Source organism: Cetorhinus maximus, chromosome 14 (genome assembly GCF_964194155.1).
Source record: "Cetorhinus maximus chromosome 14, sCetMax3.hap1.1, whole genome shotgun sequence".
In the NCBI taxonomy this organism is placed as follows: Eukaryota; Metazoa; Chordata; class Chondrichthyes; order Lamniformes; family Cetorhinidae; genus Cetorhinus; species Cetorhinus maximus.
In genome coordinates this window covers 90,565,421-90,577,472 of record NC_135892.1, presented here as the reverse complement: position 1 = coordinate 90,577,472, position 12,052 = coordinate 90,565,421, and the positions used below count along the sequence as shown (strand labels likewise).

At 46.8% G+C, this 12,052-nt stretch overlaps 1 pseudogene; it reads left to right on the top strand.

Moving 5' to 3' along the window:
* The first annotated feature begins 643 nt into the window (after nucleotides 1-643).
* LOC144689332 (replication protein A 32 kDa subunit pseudogene) overlaps nucleotides 644-12,052 on the top strand; it is a 109,964-nt pseudogene continuing 98,555 nt past the window's right edge.

The following is a 12,052-nucleotide window of genomic DNA, read 5'->3' as shown; positions in this document are numbered from 1 at the left end:
CTTTTAGTAACACACAAAGTGTGATGATTTGTGAGCTTTATTTATCTTTTATTCACTTTCAAGCAATGGAATCACAAGCAAAACGACTGTCCGATTTATAGGAACCAACATAAAAGTTTGTTTCCTCTCAGTCAGTGTGGAAACACTGTCCACCACTGTCCACTGTCCCCAGGCCAAAGACTTGTTACAAACACATAGAAACATAGAGGATAGGAGCAGGAGTAAGTCATTTGGCCCTTTGAGCCTGCTCCGCCATTCAATATGATTATGGCCGAACCTCTATCTCAACACCATTGTCCTGTGCTCTCCCCACACCCCTTGATGGCTTTGGAGTCCAGAAATCTATCTATTTCCTTCCTAAATATATTCAGTGACTTGGCCTCCACAGCCTTCTGTGGTAGAGAATTCCATAGGTTCACCACCCTCTGAGTGAAGACGTTTCTCCTCATCTCAGTCCTAAATGGTCTACCCCGTAGCCTGAGATTGTGACCCCTTGTTCTAGACCCCCCAGCCAGAGGAAATATCATCCCTGCAAGGAGGGAGGGCAGGGATTTTGAGTATGGAGGTCTGTAAGTGGCTGACTGCTTGGCAGACTCTGCCCTGTGCGAGGCAGCTTTTTATCCGTTAATCGGTCACCGAAGGGATGGTGTGGAATGACCCGGGTTCATTTGAATGTGGCTATGGCGGTTTTGGCGATACTGGTGCAGGAGGTGGGGGTCACTTGCAATCACCTGGAGGATTTGGCTCACCAGCTGGAGGCAGCCAGAATGACAGGAAAACTAGATCACAGGCCCGGCAAATAGTCCCTTCTACAGTGTCACAGCCAATGTCTGTTACTCAAACAGAGGAGATTTTCAGAGTTGTCACAGGTAATTGGCAAGATCAAAGATGCGGAGAAAGGCCAACAAATATCCTATACAAGTTGGATGCTATGAAAGCACCTCCAATGGATGTAAGGCAGTGGGTGGGTACCCATGAAAATGGAAGTGAGAATATTGTGGTTCCCTCCGGCAGCTATGGAAAGGTAGCTGGCCACCTCCGATCATTCCAGAACAAGAAGAGATTGGGAGCTTTTAAAATCATGGTTTTGGAAGACATGAGTGAGTTGGCATCACACATGTTGGAGGTAGTGCAGGCTCACTTGTTGCTGAACAAGCTACAGCCTGCACCTGGTGGGGGGGCGGGTGGGGGGGGTGGTTGGGGGTGGGGGGGTGCTCTAGCTTTGCATACCCCAGTATGGAATGAGAAAGTAAAAAATAAGGGTGGGGTTGTCTGCATTGTTGGGCGGATGCATTGCACCTGCAATGGGGCATGAGTGTCACCTGCCTTAAACTGCTAGCAAAATGGTGTAGCAGTACTGTGCGGCTTCAACATTCTCTCTCGTTCTTCTGCATTTAACGCCAGGATGGAAAACTCAGAACAGGTTCCCAGAAGAATTGGGTTCCGTTCCACTTCCAGACATCCATCAGGATCCCACATTGGTCCCATCGTGGGGAAGGTATTAGAATCGATCATTAAGGAGGTTATAGCTGGGCACTTAGAAGAGATCAATGCAATTGGGAAGGGTCAGCATGGTTTTGTGAAAGGAAAATCATGTTTAACAAATTTATTGGAGTTTTTTGAAGGAGTAACATGCGCAGTGGATAAAGGGGAGCCTGTAGACATACTGTACTTCGATTTCCAGAAGGCATTTGATAAGGTGCCACATCAAAGATTATTACGGAAAATTAAAGCACATGGTGTAGTGGGTAACTTATTAACATGGACAGAATATTGGCTGACTGGCAGAAAACAGAGAGTATGCATAAATGGGTCTTTTTCTGATTAACTAATGGCATTCCACAGGGGTCTATACTGGGGCCTCAGCTTTACGATTTACATCAATGACTTGGATGAGGGGAGTGAAGACATGGTAGCTAAGTTTTCATATGACACAAAGATAGGTAGGAATGGATGTTGGGAAGAGGAGATGAGGAGGTTGCAGATGGCTATAGATAGGTTGAGTGAGTGGGCAAAGATCTGGCAGATGCAGTTTAATGTGGGAAAATGCGAAGTTGTTCACTTTGACAGGAAGAACAAAAAAGCAGAAAACTACTTACATGGAGAACGGCTGCATAATTCTGAGGTGCAGAGGGATCTAGGTGTTCTAGTACATGAGTCACAAAATGTTAGTATACAGGTACAGCAAGTAATTAAGAAGGCTAATGGAATGCTATCCTTTATTATGAGAGGGATTGAACATAAAAGTAAGGATGTTATGCTTCAGTTACACAGGGCATTGGTGAGACCACACCTCGAATACTGTGTGCAGTTTAGGTCCCCTTATTTAAGGAAGGATGTAAATGCATTGGAGGTGGTTCAAAGAAGGTTTACTAGATTGATACCTGGAATGAGTGGGTTGTCTTATGAGGAAAGATTGGACAGACTGGGCTTGTTTCCACTGGAATTTAGAAGAGTGAGGGGTGGTTTGATTGACGTATACAAGATCCTGAACGGCCTTAACAAGGTGGATGTTGAAAGGATGTTTCCTCTTGTGGGTGACTCCAGAACTAGGGGGCACTGTTTTAAAATTAGGGGTCACCCTTTTATAACAGAGATGAGGAGAACATTTTTCTCTCAGAGGGTTGTGCGACTTTGGAATTCTCTGCCTCAGAAGGTGGTGGAAGTGGGGTCATTGAATATTTTTAAGGCAGAGGTAGATGGATTCTTGTTAGGCAAAGGAATCAAAAGTTATCGGGGTTAGATGGGAATGTGGAAATCGAAACACAAGAAGATCAGCCGTGATCTTATTGAATGGCAGAGCAGACTCGAGGGGCCAAACGGCTACCCTTGTTCCTATTTCTTATGTTCTTATGTTCTTCTTATGTCCCAGTAGGGAATTATACACCATGGAGCCACTAAATTATGATGATAGGCTGTTATTGATGAAGTATGTAAAACAGCAAGCAGGGAAAAGAAAAATGGCGGGACCAACAAAAATGAAATGCACATACTGAAACCCATGGGCCCTGCAGATTTGATAGAGCCCCTTCCTTATTTCATGCAATTCCGAGTATATTTAACTTTACAGTCTTTAAAAAAAAATCTGATTAATTAGTAAATTAATTATTTGATGAAGTTAATCAACCACAAGTTTGCATTAATGCTCAAAAAACAGCCTAATCGATAAGAGGTATGGAAGACGAAGTGAGCACATGCACCTTCCCTACCAAACTCAATGAGATGGCTCGGATTTGCATTGATCCCCATGGAATAAAGCATCGCTAAGCAACACCCGAACAACTGTCTTCATCCTGTAAACATGAATTTTGCAGTCTTTGTCAAGGTGGATCCATAAATTATTTTGCACTTTTTCAGATGTTGTTGCATCAGCATTTTAGTTATCACTGGAAGCAAAGCAATGATCAAAGATAAAGAGTACAATGTTTAAGACATCTTGTATTAATGTTCTGCGGGGCTGCTAAATCCCATGCTTATCGTACTGTGCAGCTGGGCGGATGACTGAAGTTTTAATGCTGAAAGCACTAAAATCAGTACATTAGATTCAAATGCTTTAAATATTTCACTTCAAAGGCTCATTGTATTTCTTTGTCTTCTTGGTCAGATTATTAACCAATTACACATGCTTAAGTTTAACAGGCGTTTGGTCTAATTATGTAATTGCTGTCTATGGTTTAATAATTCTTTAAATTATGTGTGATTCGCTTGTTGCTTGGAACATAATTATTAATGTGGAAGACTTTGTTTTCCACAGGAGAGAAACGCTTTATTGGAAGATAGATGGATGCATTTAAATCATAAATAATCTTAATCATAATAAATCACAAATAAATTAAATCAAAATTGAATATATTCTTTTGAAGTCTCAACTTTGAGAAGCACTGAATTATGAAGCCCATTATGTGATGTTTTTGCTTGGGTTAAAAGGTTCAGAACCCTGATAGCGTGACGAATTGTGCAGATGTGAGATTTTATTTGAGAGCAAAGTTCTCGTATGGCAGAAAAAGTGATCTGAATCGGAAACTAAAGCTAGAATATTTTTTAATGAATTCTCAAAGATGTCCATTTATAATTTATATAAGAGTATATTTGTGTATTCATTATGGAAAAAGTACATCTATATTTAATGAAGCCATTGTACATTATGATTATACTGTTTTCGAGCATCAATTAAAGGTGATTCAAACTGATTTTCATACACAACTGGCAACTGAATAACAAAGTGACATTTGCTTCTTGTTCTTGGCAAATTTGTACTCATCAAGATGAGGGATGTTAGCACTGAAGAACAGAACACTTTCTACTCCTGGTACCCAGAGTCAGCATTAAACACTTGGACCTAGTGTCACAGAACTTGATGTAGAATAAGCACTCATCACTTTATCGCAACAAAGTGTTTCAGCTCTAACCTCAGAATAAACTATCTGCTACTGCAGAGCAGTCCGAGCCTTTGCCTTCATGGGCTGTAAAGGTGAATATAATTGGGCTTTGGGGGGGCCACATAAAAAGTTTAATTCAATGTTCCTGTTAGGGCCAGGTGAGAAGTGGCAGAACTGCTCCCCTCTCCTTTTGCCTCTTGGTTGACCACAACAGGTGTTTTCAAAAGAATTTGCTCGCCAATTTAGTGAATATTTAACTGTTAAAGTGCTGTGACTGTTAAAGACACACACAGACAGGATTTCTTGTAAGCTTTAAAAGTGTGTTTATTGTCCTTGGTAAAAATATTAAAAACGCTCAAACTCACATGTGCATCTCACACACACACACACACGTTATAAAGAGGGAGAGTAGGTTAAATTGTTTGAGTGTCCAGAAGGAAGTCAGTCATATACAGATCCTGTAGGTTGATGCGTTGGATGGTTTCAGGCTGTGTTCACTGATTTTTCTGGATTCTATGCTGAGATCATTTAAAGTCTTGACGAAAGTTCTCTGTCTTTGCCTGAAGTCAGCAGATGTTTGGTTTACATTGAAGATGCCGCCTGCGGTGTTTGACTGGTCAGATGCAGGCAGGGCACACGCTTGCAGAATGGCTGGAGAGAGAGAGAGGGATAACGATTGATCTTCTTGCTGTTACCCACTCATAGGGCAAAATTTTGCCCTTGTCGGGCAGGCCCATCAGGCAGGCCCAGGAGCAGCCGGGAAACCGACCGCTGCCCGCGATTGGGCCCCGACCGTGGTTTCATGCTGGCCATTAATGGCCAGCCAGCGTGAAATGTGGGTGGGGTGGGGGCTGGGGGAGTGCGAGTGCTAAAGTTCACGTATGCGCACAGTAGAAGCTCCCTGAGGCATAGAGCTGCTTCAGGGAGCTGAAGATTTTTATCAATAAAAATAAAGATTTTTAAAATAATGAAAACATATTGTTTTAAGTTCATATTTATGTGACTGTCACATGAGCAGGGACATGTTAAATATGAGTGCAAAAAGTTTTTATTTTTTAAAATCACTGGTCGAAACCTCATCCTGCCCGTGGATGAGATTTTGCCAAAAATGCAAAGGCCGCTTGGCCTTTTTGCCCACCCGCCCATCAAACGGTTGGATGGGCGGCGAAAAATTCCAATCAATTAGTTGATTAAGGGCCTTAATAGGCTACTTAATTGTCAGCGGGTGTGCTGCTGACTCCTGTGCATGCCCGCTGCCCAAAATATCTTGCGAGTGCGCAATGACGCTCGCCCGACGTTATCGCACGTCATCTTAAGCTCGAGTGTGTTGGGTGCACGTTGGCATGCCGAGCGAAAAATTCTGGCCATGGTCTGTCTGTCTCTGACTCTGGAAAAACAGTTTTCTTTTTAACACAAAGGGTTAGCTTGCTATCGCATGACCTCTATTCACAAAATAGCCAGTTATTAAATATGGTCATAGCAAGCCAGGGAACCCTCAATCCAGGTCCATTGTTTAAAGTGATTAGATTAAATGGTCAGTGGAGCCCCCCTTTCTCAGCTGGGGTCCATGGTCCAAAGTGATTGAGTTTAATGGATTGGTCCACACCCACCTAAATAAACAGATTATGTCTGCATGACAGAGTGAGTGGTTCAGGATAAAAACAAAAAGCTAAAAGCTACTGCGGATGCTGGAAATCCAAAACAAAAACAGAATTACCTGGAAAAACTCAGCAGGTCTGGCAGCATCGGCGGAGAAGAAATCAGTTAACGTTTCGAGCCTTCATGGCCCTTCGGCAGAACTGAAGCATAGTTAGAAGAAGGGAGAAATATAAATTGGTTTAAGGTGGGTGGGGGGGGGGTGGAGAGAGAGAGACATCGAGGGTGTGGTGATTGTGGAGATGAGCAGATAATCAAAAGATGTCACAGACAAAAGGGTCAAAGAGGTGTTTTGTCTGAGAAAAGTGCTAATTAAGAATGGAAGACAGGATATTCAAAGTACAGCTCTAGTGGGGGTGGGGTGGAAAGGCTAACAAGGTTTTAGTTTTAGATTTAAAAATAATGGAAATAGGTGGGGAAAGAAGAATCTATATAAATTATTGAAAAAAAAAGCGGAGGGGGGGGAAAGAAACGGGGTGGGGATGGGGGGAGGGGGAGTTTAAGATCTAAAGTTGTTGAATTCAATATTCAGCCCGGAAGGCTGTAAAGTGCCTAGTCGGAAGATGAGGTGCTGTTCCTCCAGTTTGCGTTGGGCTTCACTGGAACAATGCAGCAAGCCAAGGACAGACATGTGGGCAAGAGAACAGGGTGGAGTGTTAAAATGGCAAGCGACAGGGAGGTTTGGGTCTTTCTTGCGGACAGACCGCAGGTGTTCCGCAAAACGGTGGCCCAGTTTGCGTTTGGTCTCTCCAATGTAGAGGAGACCGCATTGGGAGCAACGAATGCAGTAGACTAAGTTAGGGGAAATGCAAGTGAAATGCTGCTTCACTTGAAAGGAGTGTTTGGGCCCTTGGACGGTGAGGAGAGAGGAAGTGAAGGGGCAGGTGTTGCATCTTCTGCGTGGGCATGGGGAGGTGCCATAAGTGGGGGTTGAGGAGTAGGGGGTGATGGAGGAGTGGACCAGGGTGTCCCGGAGGGAACGATCCCTACGGAATGCCGTCAGGGGGGGTGAAGGGAAGATGTGTTTGGTGGTGGCATCATGCTGGAGTTGGCGGAAATGGCGGAGGATGATCCTTTGAATGCGGAGGCTGGTGGGGTGATAAGTGAGGACAAGGGGGACCCTATCATGTTTCTGGGAAGGAGGAGAATGCGTGAGGGAGAATGCGCGGGATATGGGCCGGACACGGTTGAGGGCCCTGTCAACGACCGTGGATGGAAAACCTCGGTTAAGGAAGAAGGAGGACATGTCAGAGGAGCTGTTTTTGAAGGTAGCGTCATCAGAACAGATGCAACGGAGGCGAAGGAACTGAGAGAATGGGATGGAGTCTTTACAAGAAGCGGGGTGTGAGGAGCTGTAGTCGAGGTAGCTGTGGGAGTCGGTAGGCTTGTAATGGATATTGGTGGACAGTCTATCATCAGAAATTGAGACAGAGAGGTCAAGGAAGGGAAGAGAAGTGTCAGAGATGGACCATGTGAAGATGATGGAGGGGTGGAGATTGGAAGCAAAATTAATAAATTTTTCCAGGTCCCGACGAGAGCATGAAGCAGCACCGAAGTAATCATCGATGTACCGGAGAAAGAGTTGTGGGAGGGGGCCGGAGTAGGACTGGAACAAGGAATGTTCCACATACCCCATAAAGAGACAGGCATAGCTGGGGCCCATGCGGGTACCCATAGCCACACCTTTTATTTGGAGGAAGTGAGAGGAGTTAAAGGAGAAATTGTTCAGTGTGAGAACAAGTTCAGCCAGACGGAGGAGAGTAGTGGTGGATGGGGATTGTTGGGGCCTCTGTTCAAGGAAGAAGCTAAGGGCCCTCAGACCATCCTGGTGGGGGATGGAGGTGTAGAGGGATTGGACATCCATGGTGAAGAGGAAGCGGTTGGGGCCAGGGAACTGGAAATTGTTGATGTGACGTAAGGTGTCAGAGGAATCACGGATGTAGGTGGGAAGGGACTGGACAAGGGGAGAGAGAAGGGAGTCAAGATAACGAGAAATGAGTTCCGTGGGGCAGGAACAGGCTGACACGATCGGTCTGCCAGGACAGTTCTGTTTGTGGATTTTGGGTAGGAGGTAGAAGCGGGCCGTCCGAGGTTGGGCGACTATCAAGTTGGAAGCTGTGGGAGGAAGATCTCCAGAGGAGATGAGGTCAGTGACAGTCCTGGAAACAATGGCTTGATGTTCTGTGGTGGGGTCATGGTCCAGGGAGAGGTAGGAGGAAATGTCTGCGAGTTGACGCTCAGCCTCCGCGAGGTAGAGGTCAATGCGCCAGACAACAACAGTACCACCCTTGTCAGCGGGTTTGATGACAATGTTGGGGTTGGACCTGAGAGAACGGAGTGCAGTGAGTTCAGAGAGAGACAGATTAGAATGGGTGAGAGGAGCAGAGAAATTGAGACGGCTAATGTCACGCCGACATTTCTCAATGAAAAGATCAAGAGAAGGTAAGAATCCAGAGGGAGGGGTCCAAGTGGAGGGAGAATATTGGAGGTGGGTAAAAGGATCCGTTGAACGGGGAGAGGACTCCTGCCCAAAGAAGTGAGCACGGAGACGAAGACGGCGGAAGAAGAGTTCAGCATCATGCCGAGCCCGAAATTCATTGAGATGAGGGCGTAAGGGTATGAAACTAAGTCCTTTGCTGAGCACTGAACGTTCAGCATCGGAGAGGGGAAGGTCAGGGGGTATAGTGAATACGCGGCTGGGGCTGGGATTGGAATATGGGGTGAGGACGGAGGGACAAGCAGGGGTGGAGGGTCCCAGATGGATGTTGGAGTCGATGAGTTGTTGGAGCTTGCGTTCCTTAGCACTTGAGAGAAAGAGAAAAAGTTTCTTGTTGAGGCGACGGATGAGGCGAAGAATAAAATGAAACTGGGGGCACGCGCAGCTTTGAAAAAGGGTGCGGCGGTGCTGCTGGAGGGAGAGGTCGAGTGTGTTCATATGGCGGCGCATGGCACTGAGTGTGGATCTCAGAATGCGACGGGAACAGCAGTCCGAGAAACGTTTTATGTCCCGGAGATACCTGTAATCCCGGGTGGGTTCGAAACAAGAGGGATGGAATTTCAGTTGAAATCCACGTGGGGTGAGTCGGAGACGGAGACAGTCACTGAGAAAGGAGATATGGCTGTGAAAGCAGGTTTTAGTAAACACCTTGTCAAACACCAGGAGAGAAATGGAAAGCAATGAAGGTGAGCAGGGCAGAAGAGACAGTCGGAAATCCTGTCGGAGGACAGAACCGTACTTCTTCAAAGAGGGCATTTCTTGAAGAGGGGTGGCAGTCAATTAAACACAAAGATAAAAACAAAAAGCTAAAAGCTACTGCGGATGCTGGAAATCCAAAACAAAAACAGAATTACCTGGAAAAACTCAGCAGGTCTGGCAGCATCGGCGGAGAAGAAATCAAAACTGCGTGCCCCCAGTTTCATTTTATTCTTCACCTCATCCGTCGCCTCAACAAGAAACTTTTTCTCTTTCTCTCAAGTGCTAAGGAACGCAAGCTCCAACAACTCATCGACTCCAACACCCATCTGGGACCCTCCACCCCTGCTTGTCCCTCCGTCCTCACCCCATATTCCAATCCCAGCCCCAGCCGCGTATTCACTATACCCCCTGACCTTCCCCTCTCCGATGCTGAACGTTCAGTGCTCAGCAAAGGACTTAGTTTCATACCCTTACGCCCTCATCTCAATGAATTTCGGGCTCGGCATGATGCTGAACTCTTCTTCCGCCGTCTTCGTCTCCGTGCTCACTTCTTTGGGCAGGAGTCCTCTCCCCGTTCAACGGATCCTTTTACCCACCTCCAATATTCTCCCTCCACTTGGACCCCTCCCTCTGGATTCTTACCTTCTCTTGATCTTTTCATTGAGAAATGTCGGCGTGACATTAGCCGTCTCAATTTCTCTGCTCCTCTCACCCATTCTAATCTGTCTCTCTCTGAACTCACTGCACTCCGTTCTCTCAGGTCCAACCCCAACATTGTCATCAAACCCGCTGACAAGGGTGGTACTGTTGTTGTCTGGCGCATTGACCTCTACCTCGCGGAGGCTGAGCGTCAACTCGCAGACATTTCCTCCTACCTCTCCCTGGACCATGACCCCACCACAGAACATCAAGCCATTGTTTCCAGGACTGTCACTGACCTCATCTCCTCTGGAGATCTTCCTCCCACAGCTTCCAACTTGATAGTCGCCCAACCTCGGACGGCCCGCTTCTACCTCCTACCCAAAATCCACAAACAGAACTGTCCTGGCAGACCGATCGTGTCAGCCTGTTCCTGCCCCACGGAACTCATTTCTCGTTATCTTGACTCCCTTCTCTCTCCCCTTGTCCAGTCCCTTCCCACCTACATCCGTGATTCCTCTGACACCTTACGTCACATCAACAATTTCCAGTTCCCTGGCCCCAACCGCTTCCTCTTCACCATGGATGTCCAATCCCTCTACACCTCCATCCCCCACCAGGATGGTCTGAGGGCCCTTAGCTTCTTCCTTGAACAGAGGCCCCAACAATCCCCATCCACCACTACTCTCCTCCGTCTGGCTGAACTTGTTCTCACACTGAACAATTTCTCCTTTAACTCCTCTCACTTCCTCCAAATAAAAGGTGTGGCTATGGGTACCCGCATGGGCCCCAGCTATGCCTGTCTCTTTATGGGGTATGTGGAACATTCCTTGTTCCAGTCCTACTCCGGCCCCCTCCCACAACTCTTTCTCCGGTACATCGATGATTACTTCGGTGCTGCTTCATGCTCTCGTCGGGACCTGGAAAAATTTATTAATTTTGCTTCCAATCTCCACCCCTCCATCATCTTCACATGGTCCATCTCTGACACTTCTCTTCCCTTCCTTGACCTCTCTGTCTCAATTTCTGATGATAGACTGTCCACCAATATCCATTACAAGCCTACCGACTCCCACAGCTACCTCGACTACAGCTCCTCACACCCCGCTTCTTGTAAAGACTCCATCCCATTCTCTCAGTTCCTTCGCCTCCGTTGCATCTGTTCTGATGACGCTACCTTCAAAAACAGCTCCTCTGACATGTCCTCCTTCTTCCTTAACCGAGGTTTTCCATCCACGGTCGTTGACAGGGCCCTCAACCGTGTCCGGCCCATATCCCGCGCATCCTCCCTCACGCATTCTCCTCCTTCCCAGAAACATGATAGGGTCCCCCTTGTCCTCACTTATCACCCCACCAGCCTCCGCATTCAAAGGATCATCCTCCGCCATTTCCGCCAACTCCAGCATGATGCCACCACCAAACACATCTTCCCTTCACCCCCCCTGACGGCATTCCGTAGGGATCGTTCCCTCCGGGACACCCTGGTCCACTCCTCCATCACCCCCTACTCCTCAACCCCCACTTATGGCACCTCCCCATGCCCACGCAGAAGATGCAACACCTGCCCCTTCACTTCCTCTCTCCTCACCGTCCAAGGGCCCAAACACTCCTTTCAAGTGAAGCAGCATTTCACTTGCATTTCCCCTAACTTAGTCTACTGCATTCGTTGCTCCCAATGCGGTCTCCTCTACATTGGAGAGACCAAACGCAAACTGGGCCACCGTTTTGCGGAACACCTGCGGTCTGTCCGCAAGAAAGACCCAAACCTCCCTGTCGCTTGCCATTTTAACACTCCACCCTGTTCTCTTGCCCACATGTCTGTCCTTGGCTTGCTGCATTGTTCCAGTGAAGCCCAACGCAAACTGGAGGAACAGCACCTCATCTTCCGATTAGGCACTTTACAGCCTTCCGGGCTGAATATTGAATTCAACAACTTTAGATCTTAAACTCCCCCTCCCCCCATCCCCACCCCGTTTCTTTCCCCCCCCCTCCGCTTTTTTTTTCAATAATTTATATAGATTCTTCTTTCCCCACCTATTTCCATTATTTTTAAATCTAAAACTAAAACCTTGTTAGCCTTTCCACCCCACCCCCACTAGAGCTGTACTTTGAATATCCTGTCTTCCATTCTTAATTAGCACTTTTCTCAGACAAAACACCTCTTTGACCCTTTTGTCTGTGA